The sequence below is a fragment of the Dendrobates tinctorius genome, unplaced genomic scaffold, assembly GCF_039654945.1.
Source record: "Dendrobates tinctorius isolate UK_male_01 unplaced genomic scaffold, ASM3965494v1 ptg000140l, whole genome shotgun sequence".
Classification (NCBI taxonomy): Eukaryota; Metazoa; Chordata; class Amphibia; order Anura; family Dendrobatidae; genus Dendrobates; species Dendrobates tinctorius.
Window position 1 is genome coordinate 11,004,910 of NW_027361808.1, and position 21,628 is coordinate 11,026,537.

General features: G+C 48.6%; 1 protein-coding gene across 2 annotated transcripts in view; it reads right to left on the reverse strand.

Moving 5' to 3' along the window:
• The window catches only part of CNST (consortin, connexin sorting protein), a 223,419-nt gene extending 211,734 nt beyond the window's left edge, over positions 1–11,685 (reverse strand). The window contains exon 1 of one of the 2 annotated variants that reach the window (XM_073545130.1): positions 11,550–11,685. The gene's annotated coding sequence lies outside the window, so the exon portion shown is untranslated. Of the gene's footprint in view, positions 1–11,545 lie in introns of both variants that reach the window. The other variant, XM_073545131.1, reaches the window with a different exon arrangement.
• Positions 11,686–21,628: the final 9,943 nt, after the last annotated feature.

Consider the following 21,628-nt stretch of genomic DNA (forward strand, 5'->3'; position numbering starts at 1 on the left):
CAAGATGGTATTTTCAATTATTCCATGTTTGTCTTTTTTTGGTGGTATGATGAAAAAGCATAACCTTTTTGCCACTTTTTTTTTTTTTTTAAATGAAGTTCACTGAAGTGGTTAAATAGTGTGAGTTTTATAGATCGGGTCGCTCTGGACAGGATGATATCAGAGGTGTATTTTGTACTGTGAGGTAGCGCTGTCATTCAAGTAGGGGATACTCGCTTAGCAGCCACAAAATCAGATCCGACACAGGTTTTCCACAAAACAATCATATTCCCTTCGGTTTATTCAGCATCATAAACCATCACAGCAACAGAAAACAGCATATATTCAGCATAGCGTCCATTACAGAGTTTCCCTCTGTTATCCTGTAGTCATATAAGTTATGCACTGTTCAATGCGCAGGCTTCCTAGCCACGCCCACCGGGTCACATGGCTATGACCTCATCATAGGTCCTTGACCCCTTCACACACTCTTTGCAATAGCGTCCTTAAACACACCCCCTGGGTGGGTTTGTAGGTAACTGGGCCCGCCCATCTCCCCAGTTACCTAGAGACTTCTCCCTGACACATTGAAACAACACCTCAGCAATATCACTGCTGATCAATACACACTTCAGTCACCATCTCAAGGCCACCCACCTTAAGATACATAATGGTCATTCATTCTGCCATTCATCCTCTCTCCTCGGACATCCACACAGCGCCCCCTACACCACAGTATATTTAAATAAATATACTTATTTAAAGGGTTTAAAACTTTTTTCATTTTTTTTTTTTACTTACTCCCTCTATGGGACTTTAACTTATTTGTCTTGATCGTTGGTAGACTGTATTGCAGTGCAACAGCACTGAAGTTAATTATACCTGTCAGTGCCGCACTGACAGCAGCCTCTTAGACCTTGCTCTCAGCATGGTCTAACAGGCTTGACATAGCTGGCTGACCCGGAGGTAATCATGATGACCTTGCGATGCCATGGCAATGATAGGGCCATCGTGGTGATGTCACGGGGCATTGATCTGAAGGGAGAGGGAGCCCCCTCCCTCTCTCAGCTTTCTAAATGTTGCAATTGCTATCTCAAGATGAATTTTAGACTTAAGCAAGCCAACGTCCCTAAGCATCCATCCTAATTAATACAAGAAAATGGCAAAATATCACAGTATTGGAATGGCCCAGCCAGAGCTCAGAACTAAATCCAATTGAAATCTATTGCCCTCGCAATCTCACAGATTTGGAGTGCTATAGGCAGAGATTGCAAATTGCTGATGTGCCTTTCTTATAAGACTCCTACCCAAAACGACTGATTATTGAAGTGCCTTTTGAATTTATGACAGCAAAGTATTATTTAAAGGTGTGGACATCTATAGAACCACATTAGAATCGTAAAATGGTATAGTTGGAAGGGACCTCCTGGGTCATCTGGTTCAACCCCCCGCTCAATGCAGGATTCACTAAATCATCTTATACACAGGTCTGTCCAGGCTTTGCCTAAAGACATCCATTGAAGGAGAACGCACCACCTCTCCTGACAGCCTGTTCAACTATAATATATATATATATTTCAATACCCGGCCCTGCCGCCGGCGCTCGTACCAGAGCATGCAGCTACACAGAAATGCATGCAGTAGCAGACTCCGGTCCCGAGGGCCAGCGGCAGTGCCGGGTATTGATGTGCGAGTTTCTCGCATTGCACACGCAAGTGTGACCCCGGCCTAACAGAGGTATTTGCATTAGATATGTAGGGACCCATCAGTTTTGAGACCACCTTGACATTGGTTGATGGGCAGGCATGAATTGGCCAAATGTCTCATTTTTTCTTAGTATTCAGAAGCCGTATTGCTATTCATATTTCACATTGACATGCTTTAGCACGATATGCAAAATAGTTGCACTATTTTATATGGAGGTGGCTGCTCCTAGTATGCACCTATTCACACTAGTTTGGATGTGCCAGTCAGTCTTTTGTTATTTCAATTGGTCGAAGTCCAGCAATTTGTTAAATGTATTAATTTAATAAAGAATATACTTTTTACATTTATTTATTTAGGTGTTCTATTGTTGTCAGAGAAGCATGTTACAGTCAGGTATTGTTGGCAACTTCCCCAAGGATATGAGCACACGGTTAGTAATTGGCAGCGCTTTGGACGCTGCACATGGCGGCTCCGTCCAAAGCGCTGCCGGCTTTTGAACACAGGTGATTCCGCATGTGATCACTGAACTGTGCGGAATCACCGCGTCCTATACATTGTAAGGGTAACATTTTTCTTGTGGAGCCTCGCGTCTCTGCAAGATAAATAGACATGCTGCGGTCTGGAAAGACAGGCTGCACGTCCGTCTCCGCGGGTGAGCCACAGGCGTCTGGGCACGCATAGTGGACACAGGCTTTCTTGAAAATCCAACCACTATGCTGTAACATCTGGACGCAGCACAAGTACGCAGCGCCCAACCTGCAGCAATTCCTGACCGTGTGCACCTTCCCCAACAGTTTTCACCTTGTTGACAACATATTTATTATTTTCTACCAGTTTGTCTCAACACGCAACAAAATAATTGGGCAACTGAATTCTAACTGCTTTATCCTTATGCCGCCATCTAATCGTACAGAAACCTATCATACACACGACATGAGCAGCAGATCCCACCAGAAGCAGTGGGTTCGGCCCACATTTACCTCATGTGTATGGACACCTTAGGGTTACCAGGAATTACAAATGTATGACATAGGCTATAGCACACTCAGGGCTTGACAAGAACTTAGTGTACATAAAAATCCCCTTAAAACACAATTTTATTAATGATCATAAAAACACACCTTCCCAGTGACGTTGAAAAAATGTCAAAAAATAAACCTAGTATAAGGTGCTGCATAGCCCTACATTAAGGCCTAACTGATACCTTCCTATCTGTGGAGGTTGGCACCCTAATAGTACGATATTGGCGCCCCCACTCAACGAGGACTATCCCTCACTTCCCTAGTGATCCCTAGTATCACAGAGGGGAAAACAATTTCCAAGATAGAACAGTAATGAAAAGATCAGAATGCCCTAGGACTTATGCAGACCAAACAGATAATACAGCAATAAAAACATTTACCACATCATGATATCATGTGACCCACAAAGATAGCAGCTATTCTCACTTGGAGAGATAAACATCCTCAAATACAATCAGCAATTAATAAAAAGGTCACTTATCATGTCTCATGGGGGACCCTCAACGCGTTTCCCCGCCGTAGCGGTTCATCAGGAGGAATAGTCCTATCAAAGATATTGTTGCTGCTTCATGCCTGATACCTTCAATAATAGTGGCCTCTATTATTGAAGGTATCAGGCATGAAGCAGCAACAATATCTTTGATAGGACTATTCCTCCTGATGAACCGCTACGGCGGGGAAACGCGTTGAGGGTCCCCCATGAGACATGATAAGTGACCTTTTTATTAATTGCTGATTGTATTTGAGGATGTTTATCTCTCCAAGTGAGAATAGCTGCTATCTTTGTGGGTCACATGATATCATGATGTGGTAAATGTTTTTATTGCTGTATTATCTGTTTGGTCTGCATAAGTCCTAGGGCATTCTGATCTTTTCATTACTGTTCTATCTTGGAAATTGTTTTCCCCTCTGTGATACTAGGGATCACTAGGGAAGTGAGGGATAGTCCTCGTTGAGTGGGGGCGCCAATATCGTACTATTAGGGTGCCAACCTCCACGGATAGGAAGGTATCAGTTAGGCCTTAATGTAGGGCTATGCAGCACCTTATACTAGGTTTATTTTTTGACATTTTTTCAACGTCACTGGGAAGGTGTGTTTTTATGATCATTAATAAAATTGTGTTTTAAGGGGATTTTTATGTACACTAAGTCTTTTCCAATCTCCATGAATTAGTGATTTTTTCTTGACAAGAACTTAAAAGGAATCTGTCACCCCTTTTTTGTGATATCATACAACCAGAGGTCGCACTACATATTTTTCAGAGGAGTAAAAATACTCCTCCCAATATTTTTGAGGAGTATTTTTCACCATGGAGGAGTACGCAATTTGTATGAATTAAAATTGATGCTACACACGCTGAAATGCACAGAGAGAGCGCGCCGCGATGACGTGAGTCGCGCGGGTCACGTGTCCGTAAGGCCGCTGCTGCACGCTACCACCCGCCGAGATGCACAGAGAGAGCGCGCCGCGATGACGTCAGTCGTGCGGGTCACGTGTCCGTACGGCCGCTGCTGCACGCTACCACCCGCTGAGAGACAAGCACAGAGAGCGCGCCGCGATGACGTGAGTCGCGCGGGTCACGTGTCCGTAAGGCCGCTGCTGCAAGCTACCACCTGCTGAGAGACAAGCACAGAGAGCGCGCCGCGATGACGTGAGTCGCGCGGGTCACGTGTCCGTAAGGCCGCTGCTGCACGCTACCACCCGCTGAGAGACAAGCACAGAGAGCGCGCCGCGATGACGTGAGTCGCGCGGGTCACGTGTCCGTAAGGCCGCTGCTGCACGCTACCACCCGCTGAGATGCACAGAGAGAGCGCGCCGCGATGACGTCAGTCGTGCGGGTCACGTGTCCGTACGGCCGCTGCTGCACGCTACCACTCGCTGAGAGACAAGCACAGAGGGCGCGCCGCGATGACGTGAGTCGCTCCGCAACATCTGATACTGCCCTTTCCCCAGCTCCGTCCAACTCGCTGCCACTGTAGGTTAGAACGATGCGTCCTGTGGACGTATCGTACTAATCTGAAAGCGTTTTTTCGCCTGCCTGTGCGTCATAGACGCCCAGACAGGCGTTAATGCGACCTCTGCATATAACGATATCATTCAATTGTGTGTCACATAAGGATTCTCTTAGTACTTTTGCTTCCCCCTGACCCCGCACCTTTCATGCATAAATACCTTTTTTATATCGGTTCAGATGTATGTAAGCTGCCGCTGTCCGGTCCGATGGGCGGGGCTTATTCACCTGCTCCCCCCCTCCCTGTCTTGCTCTACACAAGAAGAAATGCGTAGAGCAAGACAGGGGGGGAGCAGGTGAATAAGCCCCGCCCAGCGGACCGGACAGCGGCACTTTACATACATCTGAACCAATAAAAAAAAGGTATTTATGCATGAAAGGTGCGGGGTCAGGGGGAAGCAAAAGTACTAAGAGAATCCTTATGTGACACACAATTGAATAATATCATTATATGATATCTCAAAAAAGGGGTGACAGATTCCTTTTAAGATAGTTCTTAGCTCTATTACATAACTTGTATCAGGCAATTAAAAAACACACACGCCTCAAGAATGAAAAACATCAGGATCGTAAACATGCCCCGTCATTAGACTGGTTCAACATGTATTACTACTGTCCGCACTATGTGCTGTCTCCCCAGTGATGGGAGTGCTTCCTCCACTCATCAGTGCTATGTACAGAGGATCTGACAGACAGAACTGTCCGCACTATGTGTTGTCTCCCCAGTGATGGGAGTGCTCCCTCCACTCATCAGTGCTATGTACAGAGGATCTGACAGACAGGACTGTCCGCACTATGTGTTGTCTCCCCAGTGATGGGAGTGCTCCCTCCACTCATCAGTGCTATGTACAGAGGATCTGACACACAGGACTGTCCGCACTATGTGCTGTCTCCCCAGTGATGGGAGTGCTCCCTCCACTCATCAGTGCTATGTACAGAGGATCTGACAGACAGGACTGTCCGCACTATGTGCTGTCTCCCCAGTGATGGGAGTGCTTCCTCCACTCATCAGTGCTATGTACAGAGGATCTGACAGACATGACTGTCCGCACTATGTGTTGTCTCCCCAGTGATGGGAGTGCTTCCTCCACTCATCAGTGCTATGTACAGAGGATCTGACAGACAGGACTGTCCGCACTATGTATGTGTTGTCTCCCCAGTGATGGGAGTGCTCCCTCCACTCATCAGTGCTATGTACAGAGGATCTGACAGACAGGACTGTCCGCACTATGTGCTGTCTCCCCAGTGATGGGAGTGCTTCCTCCACTCATCAGTGCTATGTACAGAGGATCTGACAGACAGGACTGTCCGCACTATGTGCTGTCTCCCCAGTGATGGGAGTGCTCCCTCCACTCATCAGTGCTATGTACAGAGGATCTGACAGACAGGACTGTCCGCACTATGTGCTGTCTCCCCAGTGATGGGAGTGCTTCCTCCACTCATCAGTGCTATGTACAGAGGATCTGACAGACAGGACTGTCCGCACTATGTGCTGTCTCCCCAGTGATGGGAGTGCTCCCTCCACTCATCAGTGCTATGTACAGAGGATCTGACAGACAGGACTGTCCGCACTATGTGCTGTCTCCCCAGTGATGGGAGTGCTCCCTCCACTCATCAGTGCTATGTACAGAGGATCTGACAGACAGGACTGTCCGCACTATGTGTTGTCTCCCCAGTGATGGGAGTGCTTCCTCCACTCATCAGTGCTATGTACAGAGGATCTGACAGACAGGACTGTCCGCACTATGTGCTGTCTCCCCAGTGATGGGAGTGCTCCCTCCACTCATCAGTGCTATGTACAGAGGATCTGACAGACAGGACTGTCCGCACTATGTGCTGTCTCCCCAGTGATGGGAGTGCTTCCTCCACTCATCAGTGCTATGTACTGAGGATCTGACACACAGGACTGTCCGCACTATGTGCTGTTTCCCCAGTGATGGGAGTGCTTCCTCCACTCATCAGTGCTATGTACAGAGGATCTGACACACAGGACTGTCCGCACTATGTGCTGTCTCCCCAGTGATGGGAGTGCTCCCTCCACTCATCAGTGCTATGTACAGAGGATCTGACAGACAGGACTGTCCGCACTATGTGCTGTCTCCCCAGTGATGGGAGGGCTTCCTCCACTCATCAGTGCTATGTACAGAGGATCTGACAGACAGGACTGTCCGCACTATGTGCTGTCTCCCCAGTAATGGGAGTGCTCCCTCCACTCATCAGTGCTATGTACAGAGGATCTGACACACAGGACTGTCCGCACTATGTGCTGTCTCCCCAGTGATGGGAGTGCTTCCTCCACTCATCAGTGCTATGTACAGAGGATCTGACAGACAGGACTGTCCGCACTATGTGCTGTCTCCCCAGTGATGGGAGTGCTTCCTCCACTCATCAGTGCTATGTACAGAGGATCTGACACACAGGACTGTCCGCACTATGTGCTGTCTCCCCAGTGATGGGAGTGCTCCCTCCACTCATCTGTGCTATGTACAGAGGATCTGACAGACAGGACTGTCCGCACTATGTGCTGTCTCCCCAGTGATGGGAGTGCTTCCTCCACTCATCAGTGCTATGTACAGAGGATCTGACAGACAGGACTGTCCGCACTATGTGCTGTCTCCCCAGTGATGGGAGTGCTCCCTCCACTCATCAGTGCTATGTACAGAGGATCTGACAGACAGGACTGTCCGCACTATGTGTTGTCTCCCCAGTGATGGGAGTGCTCCCTCCACTCATCAGTGCTATGTACAGAGGATCTGACAGACAGGACTGTCCGCACTATGTGCTGTCTCCCCAGTGATGGGAGTGCTTCCTCCACTCATCAGTGCTATGTACAGAGGATCTGACACACAGGACTGTCCGCACTATGTGCTGTCTCCCCAGTGATGGGAGTGCTCCCTACACTCATCAGTGCTATGTACAGAGGATCTGACACACAGGACTGTCCGCACTATGTGCTGTCTCCCCAGTGATGGGAGTGCTCCCTCCACTCATCAGTGCTATGTACAGAGGATCTGACACACAGGACTGTCCGCACTATGTGCTGTCTCCCCAGTGATGGGAGTGCTCCCTCCACTCATCAGTGCTATGTACAGAGGATCTGACACACAGGACTGTCCGCACTATGTGCTGTCTCCCCAGTGATGGGAGTGCTTCCTCCACTCATCAGTGCTATGTACAGAGGATCTGACACACAGGACTGTCCGCACTATGTGCTGTCTCCCCAGTGATGGGAGTGCTCCCTCCACTCATCAGTGCTATGTACAGAGGATCTGACAGACAGGACTGTCCGCACTATGTGCTGTCTCCCCAGTGATGGGAGTGCTTCCTCCACTCATCAGTGCTATGTACAGAGGATCTGACACACAGGACTGTCCGCACTATGTGCTGTCTCCCCAGTGATGGGAGTGCTCCCTCCACTCATCAGTGCTATGTACAGAGGATCTGACACACAGGACTGTCCGCACTATGTGCTGTCTCCCCAGTGATGGGAGTGCTCCCTCCACTCATCAGTGCTATGTACAGAGGATCTGACACACAGGACTGTCCGCACTATGTGCTGTCTCCCCAGTGATGGGAGTGCTCCCTCCACTCATCAGTGCTATGTACAGAGGATCTGACACACAGGACTGTCCGCACTATGTGCTGTCTCCCCAGTGATGGGAGTGCTCCCTCCACTCATCAGTGCTATGTACAGAGGATCTGACAGACAGGACTGTCCGCACTATGTGCTGTCTCCCCAGTGATGGGAGTGCTCCCTCCACTCATCAGTGCTATGTACAGAGGATCTGACACACAGGACTGTCCGCACTATGTGCTGTCTCCCCAGTGATGGGAGGGCTTCCTCCACTCATCAGTGCTATGTACAGAGGATCTGACACACAGGACTGTCCGCACTATGTGCTGTCTCCCCAGTGATGGGAGTGCTCCCTCCACTCATCAGTGCTATGTACAGAGGATCTGACACACAGGACTGTCCGCACTATGTGCTGTCTCCCCAGTGATGGGAGTGCTCCCTCCACTCATCAGTGCTATGTACAGAGGATCTGACAGACAGGACTGTCCGCACTATGTGCTGTCTCCCCAGTGATGGGAGTGCTTCCTCCACTCATCAGTGCTATGTACAGAGGATCTGACACACAGGACTGTCCGCACTATGTGCTGTCTCCCCAGTGATGGGAGTGCTCCCTCCACTCATCAGTGCTATGTACAGAGGATCTGACAGACAGGACTGTCCGCACTATGTGCTGTCTCCCCAGTGATGGGAGTGCTTCCTCCACTCATCAGTGCTATGTACAGAGGATCTGACACACAGGACTGTCCGCACTATGTGCTGTCTCCCCAGTGATGGGAGTGCTCCCTCCACTCATCAGTGCTATGTACAGAGGATCTGACACACAGGACTGTCCGCACTATGTGCTGTCTCCCCAGTGATGGGAGTGCTCCCTCCACTCATCAGTGCTATGTACAGAGGATCTGACACACAGGACTGTCCGCACTATGTGCTGTCTCCCCAGTGATGGGAGTGCTCCCTCCACTCATCAGTGCTATGTACAGAGGATCTGACAGACAGGACTGTCCGCACTATGTGCTGTCTCCCCAGTGATGGGAGTGCTCCCTCCACTCATCAGTGCTATGTACAGAGGATCTGACAGACAGGACTGTCCGCACTATGTGCTGTCTCCCCAGTGATGGGAGTGCTTCCTCCACTCATCAGTGCTATGTACAGAGGATCTGACACACAGGACTGTCCGCACTATGTGCTGTCTCCCCAGTGATGGGAGTGCTCCCTCCACTCATCAGTGCTATGTACAGAGGATCTGACACACAGGACTGTCCGCACTATGTGCTGTCTCCCCAGTGATGGGAGTGCTTCCTCCACTCATCAGTGCTATGTACAGAGGATCTGACACACAGGACTGTCCGCACTATGTGCTGTCTCCCCAGTGATGGGAGTGCTCCCTCCACTCATCAGTGCTATGTACAGAGGATCTGACAGACAGGACTGTCCGCACTATGTGCTGTCTCCCCAGTGATGGGAGTGCTTCCTCCACTCATCAGTGCTATGTACAGAGGATCTGACACACAGGACTGTCCGCACTATGTGCTGTCTCCCCAGTGATGGGAGTGCTCCCTCCACTCATCAGTGCTATGTACAGAGGATCTGACACACAGGACTGTCCGCACTATGTGCTGTCTCCCCAGTGATGGGAGTGCTCCCTCCACTCATCAGTGCTATGTACAGAGGATCTGACACACAGGACTGTCCGCACTATGTGCTGTCTCCCCAGTGATGGGAGTGCTCCCTCCACTCATCAGTGCTATGTACAGAGGATCTGACACACAGGACTGTCCGCACTATGTGCTGTCTCCCCAGTGATGGGAGTGCTCCCTCCACTCATCAGTGCTATGTACAGAGGATCTGACAGACAGGACTGTCCGCACTATGTGCTGTCTCCCCAGTGATGGGAGTGCTCCCTCCACTCATCAGTGCTATGTACAGAGGATCTGACACACAGGACTGTCCGCACTATGTGCTGTCTCCCCAGTGATGGGAGGGCTTCCTCCACTCATCAGTGCTATGTACAGAGGATCTGACACACAGGACTGTCCGCACTATGTGCTGTCTCCCCAGTGATGGGAGTGCTCCCTCCACTCATCAGTGCTATGTACAGAGGATCTGACACACAGGACTGTCCGCACTATGTGCTGTCTCCCCAGTGATGGGAGTGCTCCCTCCACTCATCAGTGCTATGTACAGAGGATCTGACAGACAGGACTGTCCGCACTATGTGCTGTCTCCCCAGTGATGGGAGTGCTTCCTCCACTCATCAGTGCTATGTACAGAGGATCTGACACACAGGACTGTCCGCACTATGTGCTGTCTCCCCAGTGATGGGAGTGCTCCCTCCACTCATCAGTGCTATGTACAGAGGATCTGACAGACAGGACTGTCCGCACTATGTGCTGTCTCCCCAGTGATGGGAGTGCTTCCTCCACTCATCAGTGCTATGTACAGAGGATCTGACACACAGGACTGTCCGCACTATGTGCTGTCTCCCCAGTGATGGGAGTGCTCCCTCCACTCATCAGTGCTATGTACAGAGGATCTGACACACAGGACTGTCCGCACTATGTGCTGTCTCCCCAGTGATGGGAGTGCTCCCTCCACTCATCAGTGCTATGTACAGAGGATCTGACACACAGGACTGTCCGCACTATGTGCTGTCTCCCCAGTGATGGGAGTGCTCCCTCCACTCATCAGTGCTATGTACAGAGGATCTGACAGACAGGACTGTCCGCACTATGTGCTGTCTCCCCAGTGATGGGAGTGCTCCCTCCACTCATCAGTGCTATGTACTGAGGATCTGACAGACAGGACTGTCCGCACTATGTGCTGTCTCCCCAGTGATGGGAGTGCTTCCTCCACTCATCAGTGCTATGTACAGAGGATCTGACAGACAGGACTGTCCGCACTATGTGCTGTCTCCCCAGTGATGGGAGTGCTTCCTCCTCAGTGTGTCCATACATATGGCGGGGATCTGTGTACCCTCTGCAGGGGTGAAAGCTGTATAGGGCATGGAGGGAGGGTCTGGCCGCAGCCTCAGCTCCTGGGCAGGGGATCACAGCGGACTCGCAGTCCGGGACTAAGCGCTGACACAGGGCTGATCTCCGGGAAGATGACATCACGCTCCATGTAGGACATCACCGCGAGGAGAAGCAGCAGCATCCTCCCGCCTGTCACCAGCAGCCTCCATTCCTGCTGAGCAGTGTCCTCTCTGTCACCCAACCTTCATGTACCCGCATACACCACCCATCGTCGCTCACCTACCGTGCCGCAGCCCCCGCCCCTCATCCCCGACCTCAGCCGTCACTTCGGTGTTTCCGTTCCTCTCCTGTCAACTAGCAACCGAGATAAGCCATCAGAAACCATAGGAGCATCACGTGATACACCCAGGTCCACGTCATCTGAGGGCGGTGCGGTGCGGTGAGGGAGGGGAATTGAGCGGCTGTCACCGCATTGCATGCCGGGTAGTGGCAGATGGAACGCACACGTGAGCTTGAGCCGCAGTGACGTACAGGGAGAGCCCTGAAGGAGAGGAGCGAAGTTCTCACAACACACCCGGCAGGAGGTGCATGTATATACTGTATATATATCCTGGCTACATGTCTGGTGCTCGCTCGTAGTCTCAGTGCATTCACCTGTATTCCTGGGATGTCGCTGCCTGAACAGATAAAAGAAACAAACTATGAGCAGGTTCAGGCCGCGACATCCCTGGAATACACAGGTGAATGCACTGAGACTATGCGCGAGCACCAGAGACGTAGCTAGGGTTTTGGATCAGGGGGAGGGAGCGAACCTTCTGAGTAGGCCCCTAACTAGCGAACCTTGACTATAGCTATGATGGCGCCCCCTAATATTGCATGTAGGAGAACCTCGGCAGATGACAGTGCTGGCACTAATAAAAATCTCTGTGGAAGGCCTGATGCTGAGATTACTGCCATATGGTGACCATATACTGTAGATGTAGATATTAGTGCTGCAAAACTGATGGTCAACGTGTGACTGGACACACCGCCTCCAGCAGGGTGAATTTCTCTGACACACGTGACCCTGGATACACCGCCTCCAGCAGGGTGAATTTCTCTGACACACGTGACCCTGGATACACCGCCTCCAGCAGGGCGAATTTCTCTGAAACACGTGACCCTGGATACACCGCCTCCAGCAGGGCGAATTTCTCTGACACACGTGACCCTGGATACACCGCCTCCAGCAGGGTGAATTTCTCTGACACACGTGACCCTGGATACACCGCCTCCAGCAGGGCGAATTTCTCTGACACACGTGACCCTGGATACACCGCCTCCAGCAGGGCGAATTTCTCTGACACACGTGACCCTGGATACACCGCCTCCAGCAGGGCGAATTTCTCTGACACACGTGACCCTGGATACACCGTCTCCAGCAGGGTGAATTTCTCTGACACAAGTGACCCTGGATACACCGCCTCCAGCAGGGTGAATTTCTCTGACACAAGTGACCCTGAATACACCGCCTCCAGCAGGGCGAATTTCCCTGACACAAGTGACCCTGGATACACCGCCTCCAGCAGGGCGAATTTCTCTGACACAAGTGACCCTGGATACACCGCCTCCAGCAGGGTGAATTTCTCTGACACAAGTGACCCTGGATACACCGCCTCCAGCAGGGTGAATTTCTCTGACACAATGGAGGAGATGGCAAACCGCAGCAGAATCCGCAGAAAGAATTAACATGTCAATTCTTTCTGCGGATTGAAAACCGCGGAAAATTCCGCACCGTCTGCATTGCGGTTTTTGATTCCTATAGGGAATCATGGTACTGTACACCGCAGCAAAAACTGCTGCGGGTCCGCAGCGGCTAAAACCGCTGCGGAACCGCAGCAAAATTCGCAGCGTGTGCACACAGCCTAAGACAGCCGACGCCCTATCCGGGTGCTGGTGATTCAGTCTGCTTCTCAGGTCCTGGACTTCAGCTCTCTTCCAGTCTTCTCAAGTTAAGTTTGTTTTTTGCTAATGTTCACACTTGCGCTTGTTGGTCAATTCAGTTTTTTGTGTAATCAGCCTGCCACTGCTGGGGCTATGTTGAAATTCCTCTCCTATTAATCAGTATTTGCCAATCTGCTTTTTGTCCCTTATTAGATTGGCCTCTTTTTTGCTCTGTCTCAGAATATTTCAGAGTGCTGATATAGGATTAGAAGTCTAGTGACTTCAGGGTTAATTTTGCTATCAGAAGTGTCGGACATTATTTTTGTAGGTTGTTTTTGGCAGATTGCAGACAGTGTCTTTCCTTTTCTGTCCTTTTTAGTTAGCCGGGCCCCATCGTTTGCTCAGCCAATTTTCCTGCCTTTGTTTGTATTTTCATCTTGCTTCACCGTCAATACATGTGGGGGGCTGTCTTTCCTTTGGGGTCTGCTCTGGGGCAGTTAGTTTTCCTCTTTTCCTGCTTTAGGCTTATGTAGTTCTCCGGTTGTGACGAGGCGTCTAGGACCAACGTAGGAACGCTCCACGACTTCTGCTAGTTGTGCGGGTAAGATCAGGGATCTGCAATCTGCTTAGTTACCAACTTCTCTGGTTTTCTGAGACTTAGCTTGTTCTTTTTTTCCTCCTCGGTTTCCCATTCATAACAGAATCACCAGCCATACCGCAGATTCTAGGGTACTCAAAAGCAGGAAAGAATTGTTAGAGAAAAAAAAAAAGTGTCAGAATTTTTTTTTTATGTATGTTTTTCTCTGGGGCCGGAGGAGGATATTTTTTTTCCTAATGGAGATTAATCAACTGTCTGATCGTGTGGAGCAGCTTGCTGCTGAAGTACAGGGAATTTCCACCTACCTTATTCAGTCACATGCTGTTGAACCCAGGATTCCTACTCCTGATGTGTTTTCTGGGGATCGGTCTAAATTTCTGAATTTTAAGAATAATTGTTAATTATTTCTTCTCTGAAGCCTAACTCATCGGGGAGCTCTGTGCAGCAGGTTAAAATCGTCATCTTGCTGTGCGGCGATCCCCAGGATTGGGCTTTTTCTCTGACACCTGAAAATCCTATTCTGACTAATGTGGATGCATTTTTTCAGGCCTTGGGGTTGTTATATGATGAACCTAATGCCGTTGATCAAGCTGAGAGAACCCTGTTGGCATTAAACCAGGGTCAGGATCCTGCAGCGTTGTACTGTCAAAAATTCCGAAAGTGGGCAGTCCTTACTACATGGAATGATAGTGCATTGGCAGCTCTCTTTCGGAAAGGTTTGTCGGAGACCGTAAAAGATGTTATGGTGGGATTTCCTGTTCCCTCTGGTCTGGATGGCTCTATGTCATTAGCCATTCAAGTTGATCAGCGTGAACGTAAAACTACACGGGAGGCGCTGCCACCTTTTGAACAAATGTCTGAACCTATGCAATGTGATGGGGTTTTGTCTAGGGCGCAACGTCGGGAGTTTAGAAGGCGTAATAAGCTGTGTTTTTTCTGTGGAGACGCCTCTCATACTATTTCTATCTGCCCTAAACGAGAGAAACGTTTTGCACACACATTTGCTGTGGGCAGTATGCAATCTAAGTTCCTTTTGGCAATTACTCTGATCTGCTCCTTGTCCACATTTTCCACTAAGGCTTTTGTGGATTTAGTAGCAGCTCTGAATCTGATGGATTTGGACTTTGCTAAATGTTGTGTTTTGTCCATGACGCCTCTGCAGACGCCCATTCCTTTGAGGGGTATTGATGCCACTCCTTTAGCGGAGAATAAACCTCAGTTTTGGACCCAAGTGATAATACGAGTTGCCCCAGACCACCAAGAAAAATTTACATTTTTGGTGCTGCATAATTTGCATGATACTATTGTTCTGGGTTTCCCCTGGTTGCAATCTCATAATCCAGTTTTGGATTGGAATTCTGTGTCTGTGGTGAGTTGGGGTTGTTAGTGTGTTCTTAGGGACGCTCCTGTTTTCTCCACCTCTCCTCAGTCTCATGATATCCCTGATTATCTGGCTGATTTCTCTGATGTTTTTAGTGAGAGTAAGTCTGCGTCTTTGCCTCCTCATAGGAGTTATGACTGTGCAATTGAGTTGATGCCTGGGTGTAAATTTCCCAAGGGTCGGCTTTTCAACTTATCTGTACCCGAACATGATGCTATGCGATCCTATATTAAGGAGTCGTTGGAGAAGGGTCATATTAGACGATCCTCGTCACCGTTAGGCGCTGGGTTTTTTTTTGTGGCCAAGAAAGATGGTTCATTAAGACCGTGTATTGATTATCGTTCCCTTAACAAGATGACTGTTAAATATCAGTACCCGTTACCTCTGATGTCTGATTTATTCTCCAGAGTTAAGAGTGCCTGCTGGTTTACTAAGCTTGACTTCAGGGGGGCGTATAATCTTATTCGCAACAAGCACGGGGATGAATGGAAGACAGCGTTTAATACTCCGGAGGGACATTTTGAGTACCTGGTGATGCCTTTTGGGCTCACTAATGCCCCTTCTGTCTGTCATGGTCACGTGTCTCTGGACGCAGCGGTTACCGCAAGGCGAACCCATAAACACGTGACCCTGGATACACCGCCTCCAGTGGGGCGCATTTAAATAATAAAACGTGCAGGTGGATACGCCGCCTCCACCTGGCGAATTTAGGAATTACACGTTATACATACATTCTGGAAACCCCGCCTCCAGTAAGGCGAATTTAAATAATAAAGGGGGAACCTGGGAAACTTTAACAATGGTGGGCCCTGCGATAGGGAATGGGGACGAGGAGACCTCCTAAGCTCCCCTGAGCCAGTGTCTCTGCACTCCTTACGTTCCCTATACAGGCTCCGCACCTGTCGCCGCACGCGAACCTTAAACCCTTGCTCGCCCTGACCCTAAACCCTCACTAGGGAATAGGTCGGTGCGGAGACTAATCCCACCACTGCACTAATAACACACATGAGGAAAGAGACAATACAGGGGAAACACCACTTAGCTTTGCTCTGTTGCGTACGATCCTAGCAACAGAGCCCACCACCTGTGTGCATCTTCTCCTCCACCCGGATCCATCACCATAACCGGATCCATCACCATAGAGAAGCCTTGGAGCAGAGTCCACCACCAGTTGCTGTTGCTTAGTAACAGAGTCCCAAAGATGAGTTCAGCTTCTGCCACGAAGTCAAGCATGCTTGAGTCCAGCTCAGCAGCCAAGTCCCACATGGTGAGTGCCACTCTCCATAGTCGCCACTCCACCAGTCCATGCAGACACTTCCCGCCGACACCATCACTGCGACCCCACCACGCCATGCCAGCCCTTCGTCCAGACACCATAGCTGACACACGTCCCCCCTGGCTAAGCTGCGCAGGACTCCTCTCCAGCTCCATCCTTCCACCAGGCTCTCAAACTCAGAATGAACACAATCTCACAATATCACCAGCAGTGATTTCACACCCCTAGCACACCTTTATAGGGTGTCACACCTGATACATAATTACGTGAACTTTAAACTGAAAACCTAAGGTGCGATACCACTAACCACCACCGGGGACAGTCAAGTCACCTTGGCAACTTGCCAAAAGGAAAAAAAGTTCACTCTGTGCTTTTAAAACTGTCAGATCACTTCAGATCATGACACTGTCTTTCAATCCTTTATGAATGATATTTTCCGAGACTTTGTGGATAAGTTTTTGATCATCTGGATGATATTTTGATCTTTTCTAGTGATTGGGATTCCCATGTGGAACATGTCCGGGCTGTGTTCCGGATTTTGAGGGAGAATTCCCTGTTTGTTAACGGATCGAAGTGCCTCTTTGGTGTACAGAGGATTTCATTTTTGGGATTTATCTTGTCTCCATCGACTATTGAAATGGACCAGACCAAGGTACAGGCCATTTATGATTGGGTTCAGCCTACTTCTTTGAAGGCTCTCCAGAAGTTTTTGGGTTTTTCTAATTTCTATCGTAAATTTATAGGTAATTTTTCTAGTATTGTTAAACCACTGACTGATCTGACCAAGAAGGGCGCTGATGTGCTGAATTGGTCTCCTGAGGCTGTCTCAGCATTTCAGGAGCTTAAGCGGAGATTTACTTCAGCTCCAGTTTTACGGCAACCTGATGTTTCACTTACATTTCAAGTGGAGGTGGACGCTTCTGAGATTGGTGCAAGAGCTGTTTTGTCCCAAAAAGACCCTGTGACTTCTAAGATGAATCCCTGTGCCTTCTTTTCTCGAAAGTTTTCCCCAGCTGAACGCAACTATGATGTGGGGAATCGGGAATTGTTGGCCATGAAATGGGCATTTGAGGAGTGGAGACATTGGTTGGAGGGAGCTAGACATCAATTTGTGGTCCTCACCGATCACAAGAATCTGATTTATCTGGAGTCAGCTAAACGCTTGAATCCTAGACAGGCTAGATGGGCCTTGTTTTTCACGCGTTTTAATTTGGTGGTCTCTTTTCTTCCGGGCACTAAGAATGTTAAGGCAGACACCCTTTCTAGGAGTTTCTTTGCTGATTCTCTTAATGTGACCGAGCCTACTACTATCCTAGGTGAGGGCGTAGTTCTTTCTGCCATTTCGCCCGATTTGAGACGCGCCCTGGAGGAATTTCAGGAGGATAAACCTGAGCGTTGCCCTAAGGGAAGATTATATGTTCCTGACCAGTGGAGAAAGAGAGTGATGTCTGAAGTCCATTGCTCCGCATTGGCTGGTCATCCGGGTATTTTTGGTACCAGAGATTTGGTGAGTCGGTCGTTTTTGTGGCCTGCCTTATCTCGTGATGTCAGGAATTTTGTACAGTCCTGTGGGACTTGTTCTCGGTCTAAACCCTGTTCTCGTGGGTTGCTGATGTCCCTGCCGGTGCCCAAGAGGCCATGGACCCATATCTCAATGGATTTTATTTCTAATATTCCTGTCTCTCAGAGAATGACTGTTATCTGGGTGATTTGTGATAGATTTTCGAAAATGGTCCATCTTGTACCACTCCCAAAGTTGCCATCTTCCGCTGAGTTGGTGCCCTTGTTTTTACAACAGGTGGTTCGGTTACACGGGATTCCTGAGAACATTGTGTCTGATAGAGGGGTCCAGTTTGTTTCCAGGTTCTGGAAGGCCTTTTGTTCCAATGTGGGAATTCAGTTATCCTTCTCCTCCGCGTTTCATCCCCAGACCAATGGGCAGACTGAGAGAACAAACCAGACCCTGGAGTCTTATTTAAGATGTTTTATATCTGCTGATCAAGATGATTGGGTCTCATTTTTGCCCTTGGCCGAATTTGCGCTGAACAATAGAGCTAGTTCTGCCACTCTGATGTCACCCTGTTTCTGTAATTTTGGGTTTCATCCTCGATTCTCTTCAGGGCAAGTGGAATCTTCGTCCTGCCCAGGTGTGGACACTGTGGTTGTCAGAATGCAGCAGATATGGGACCAAGTGGTGGATAAGTTGTCACTCTCCCAGGAAAAGGCCCAGCGTTTTTCCAACCTGCGTAGGACCATTGGTCCCCGGTTTAAAGTGGGTGATATGGTTTGGCTGTCGTCTAAGAATATTCCTATGAAGGTTGCATCTCCAAAATTTAAGCCAAGATTTATTGGACCTTATAAGATTTTGGAGATTCTTAATCCTGTTTCTTTTCGATTGGCTCTTCCAGTTACGTTCAAAATCCATAACGTATTTCACAAGTCACTGTTGAAGAGGTTTGCCAGTAGTTCCTGTGGCGGCACCTCCTGGTCCTGTATTGGTTAAAGGCAATGTGGAATATGAGGTAGAGAAAATATTGGATTCTCGTTTGGTTAGACGGAGACTCCAGTATTTGGTCAAATGGAAGGGTTATGGCCAGGAGGATAATTCTTGGGTCTCTGCCTCTCATATTCATGCCAATAAATTGGTTCGTGCTTTTCACCGGGCCCATCCTGATCGGCCTGGTGGCATGGATGAGGGTTCGGTGACCCCTCCTCAAGGGGGGGTACTGTCATGAACTCATTTTCTGCCCTACCAGTTGAGAGTTCCCCTTCCATTCTCCCTCTGGTGGTGACAGGAGGTAGTGCGGTTGGTTTAAGTGGTAGTGATCTGCCACCTGATGAGGAAGATAACGATTGGATCTCTGGAGTATCAGACTGGATATCAGACAGCCGACGCCCTATCCGGGTGCTGGTGATTCAGTCTGCTTCTCAGGTCCTGGACTTCAGCTCTCTTCCAGTCTTCTCAAGTTAAGTTTGTTTTTTGCTAATGTTCACACTTGCACTTGTTGGTCAATTCAGTTTTTTGTGTAATTAGCCTGCCCCTGCTGGGGCTATGCTGAAATTCCACTCCTATTAATCAGTATTTGCTAATCTGCTTTTTGTCCCTTATTAGATTGGCCTCTTTTTTGTTGTGTCTCAGAATATTTCAGAGTGCTGATATAGGTTTAGAAGTCTAGTAACTTCAGGGTTAATTTTGCTATCAGAAGTGTTGGACATTATTTTTGTAGGTTGTTTTTGGCAGATTGCAGACAGTGTCTTTCCTTTTCTGTCCTTTTTAGTTAGCCGGGCCCCATCGTTTGCTCAGCCTATTTTCCTGCCTTTGTTTGTATTTTCATCTTGCTTCACCATCAATACATGTGGGGGGCTGTCTTTCCTTTGGGGTCTGCTCTGGGGCAGTTAGTTTTCCTCTTTTCCTGCTTTAGGCTTATGTAGTTCTCCGGTTGTGACGAGGCGTCTAGGACCAACTTAGGAACGCTCCACGACTGCTTCTAGTTGTGCGGTTAAGATCAGGGATCTGCAATCTGCATAGTTACCAACTTCTCTGGTTTTCTGAGACTTAGCTTGTTCTTTTTTTCCTCCTCGGTTTCCCATTCATAACACTCTACACTCCTGACAGTCCCTATGCAGGTTCCGCACCTGGCGACGAGCAGGATACCTAAAAACCCTAGCTCGCCCTGCACCTAGACCTTTCTAGTGAAATGGACGGTGCAGAAACTAATCCCACCACTGCACTGAAACACACAAAAGGAAAGGTACAAACAGGGATAACACCACTTAGCTTTGCTCTGTTGCTCTTGCTCCTAGCAACAGAGTCCAGCACCAGAATGCAGCTTTCCTCTTGAATAGCTGCTCCTTCACCAAGCTTTGTCAGAGCTGCAAGGAACTTCTCTCTGACTCCTTCTACACCAGGACTCTGACTGAGCTGCCAGGAGCTGTCTCTAGATCCTTCCTCCACCAAGGATAGTTGAAATGACCAATATCACCAACAGTGATTGCAACCACCTGACACTCTTTTATAGGTAAGAGCCAGAGCAATCACACCTGCTTCATAATCACATGCACTAAACTAAAGTAACCAGAGTGCAATGACCCTAACGGCCACCAGGGGCAAAACTAGAACTGAAACCACCACAGTGCAATGACCCTAATGACCAACGGGGGCAAAACTAACTTCAAGCACACAGCTTAAGGAAAAAAAAAGGTTACTAGTGCTTTTATCTGTCATAATCCAGCATGGATCATGACAAAAACGTAATAGATTACACTCATGGATGGTGATGTTTCCATCTGGCCCAGATGATAGTACCCCCATTCTACGACGGGCCACAGGACTCTCGGGGCCGGGGTTATCCGAATGGGCCAAATGAAATGAATGTATCAACCTACCAGCATTAATTTCAGATGCTGGCACCCACTCCTTTCCTCAGCATCATACCTCCTTCCAATGTACGAAGTACTGTACAGAGTGGCGAACCCTACAGGAATTATCGATTCCCGCTACCTGAATTTCTAAACTACTATCAATAATAACCGGTTATTAGGTTTTCGCGGGCCCCGGGTGAAAGAGTCTCAGAGGGGCCCTATTACACATACCACTTTTCATGATGCGCAGATACGGCAACGAAATATAGTCAAATGCCAAAGATTTCACTTCTTACATTACATGATTGATAACTATTGTAAATTCTACAATAGATCAGAAACCAGTGAATCCTCACAGTGCGTGCCCTTGGTGGGATTCAAAAGTTTTCATTTTAGACCGGACGTTATAGGCCTCCATACAATATTATAAGCACCACATACTCCTCTACTCAGGTATAATGAACCCCATATATTGTGCCATACCGTATAATGTGCCCATGTACACACGTGGTCAAAATTTTTGATAACACTCATTTAATGACAGAAATGGTCAAAGAAATAACTTGAATATGACAAAAGTAATAATAAAAAAAAAAAATCTATGATCATAAACAAATGAAAATCAGACATTGCTTTTCAACCATGCTTCCACAGAATGTTTTAAAACATAAAACTCATGAAATAGGCCTGGACAGAAATGATGATACCCTTAATTAATATTTTGTTACACAAACCTTTTAACGCAATCACTGCAATCAAATGATTCCTGTAACTGTCAATGAGACCTCTGCACCTCTCAACAGGTATTTCGGCCCACTGCTC